Source organism: Macrobrachium rosenbergii, chromosome 41 (genome assembly GCF_040412425.1).
Source record: "Macrobrachium rosenbergii isolate ZJJX-2024 chromosome 41, ASM4041242v1, whole genome shotgun sequence".
In the NCBI taxonomy this organism is placed as follows: Eukaryota; Metazoa; Arthropoda; class Malacostraca; order Decapoda; family Palaemonidae; genus Macrobrachium; species Macrobrachium rosenbergii.
This window is the reverse complement of record NC_089781.1, coordinates 78,243,306-78,245,725: the sequence shown is the minus strand read 5'-3', so window position 1 is coordinate 78,245,725 and position 2,420 is coordinate 78,243,306.

The following is a 2,420-nucleotide window of genomic DNA, read 5'->3' as shown; positions in this document are numbered from 1 at the left end:
AGACCTACAATGCCTTGTGATATTGGGTTGAACAAACATTACTCCCCAGCAAAAAGCTCATAACATTTTTCATACCTTAAAGAATTTAATAAATGATGTTTGTGTGATTAATAAGGTTCACCTCAGTGGAGTAATTCCTAATTAGCAAGATATATGATTTTCTTAAAGAGCATCATTTGTTACCCCGAACTCAGTGGAACAACTCACTTTGATAATAATAGTTCATTTTTGCTGATTCTTTAAATCTTATCATTCACTTTTATAACCCTTCACTCTTGTTGCCTTTCTCCTTTACTCTAAGTTCCTTATGTTTTACGTTTGAATATATTGACGAGTTCGACAAAATAATCAAATTACAATCAACAGTTATCAGTGTGAATTGTTGTCTCACTTCTGATGGTTTAATATAGAATCTCTCTCTCTCTCTCTCTCTCTCTCTCTCTCTCTCTCTCTCTCTCTCTCTGACATGTATCAGCACCCACAAACAAGAGCCCATTAAGTAGTAACACGTAGAAAAATTTAAAATGGTTTCCTTTGTATGCAGTGCACACATAAATCCTTCTAAGTAAATGAAAGGTATAATAGCTTTACATTATTTCATCCTCATACGCGCGTGTTAACATTAGATTAGCACCTGGACGTATAAAGGAATACTTATTCTTGCAGGTCTTTGTTATCCAGCTTTTATTTATAACCCGTCCGCACCTACACGTCATACCACCATCCTCGGGTTGCTAATGGACCGAGTAATAAGAAAATGAATCGTTGTAACATCTTAAAACATAATGCATATGGATTTCTCGTTACTCCTGCATGCATGGACTTTATAAAGTCCACAACTTTCTTTACCTTTACAGTAAAGGTTTTGAAAGTAGAAGGGATTCTCATTCTAAATTAAAGGAAGAATGAGGAATTACCCGTATTTACTTCATTGTCTTGTTAGTTATATAGAACCGATTACTTTGCCTATCTTTTGTAGCATCTGTTTTTCCTAAGTATTATTGTTCATAATACCTAATAATGCACCAAGATATACCTATTTACAGTATCCTTATTCGCTTGTTTCTGATTGGCATGCTGCTCTATATTCATGTTAAAATCCAAAAGTGATAATGTAAATTCGTATATGAATAACAATTGCCAAAAAAAAAAAAATTTGCTGATCTGAATGAACAATGGAAGCAATATTTGCTTAGCAAATAAAAGGTGTTTAGCATATATGAGCAAATTGAGAGATGAGAATTTGATGCATCAGATGCTTAGCTCAATGAACTTAAAGTAATAAATTTCGATATTGCATTTATTTTCATTGCGCAACAAAAATTCCATTTGAGTCCTTTGTTCTTTGTGAAAACAAACAAACAGTTGTTTTCGCTTGTATCGTAAAACTGCTAAGTAGCAAAGCGATTGAATTAACCGGTTGAAAACACACTGAATCGTGTGTGAAACTTGTGACTCGAGGTAATTGAAAGTTAAGGTAAGGATATGTTTTATTCATTTTCGCTAATTCAGATGATTAAGTTAGGAAGTATGAGCTTTTGACATAAAAAATCATTGATATGAAGCACTTTTACCATCGTATTAATACTGTCTTTATAGAACTCAAATTTTAAGTTTAATAACTACTCTGGGAAACAAATGAATTTTTTTCGTTAAGCGTAGTTTCTGATAACTTTGGGAATGGTTTGGTTCCACTGTTGGTCTTCCTGCTTGCTGATTCCTCTTAAGAAAGCAGTAAGTTCGTTCATTCATTTAAAAGAAGCAAGACAGAAAATATGATCCACTCCTTTAAAGGAAGCAAGACAGAAAATATAATCCATTCTTTTAAAAGTTGCAAGACAGAAAAAATGATCCATTCATTTGAAAGAAGCAAGACAGAAAATATGATAATTCCTTTAAAAGAAGCAAGACAGAAAATATAATCCATTCGTTTAAAAGTTGCAAGACAGAAAAAATGATCCATTCATTTAAAAGAAGCAAGACAGAAAATGTGATAATAAAAGAAGCAAGACAGAAAATATAATCCATTCGTTTAAAAGTTGCAAGACAGAAAAAATGATCCATTCATTTGAAAGAAGCAAGACAGAAAATATGATAATTCGTTTAAAAGAAGCAAGACAGAAAATATAATCCATTCTTTTAAAAGTTGCAAGACAGAAAAAATGATCCATTCATTTGAAAGAAGCAAGACAGAAAATATGATAATTCCTTTAAAGAAGCAAGACAGAAAATATAATCCATTCTTTTAAAAGTTGCAAGACAGAAAAAATGATCCATTCATTTGAAAGAAGCAAGACAGAAAATATGATAATTCCTTTAAAAGAAGCAAGACAGAAAATATAATCCATTCTTTTAAAAGTTGCAAAACAGAAAAAATGATCCATTCATTTGAAAGAAGCAAGACAGAAAATATGATAATT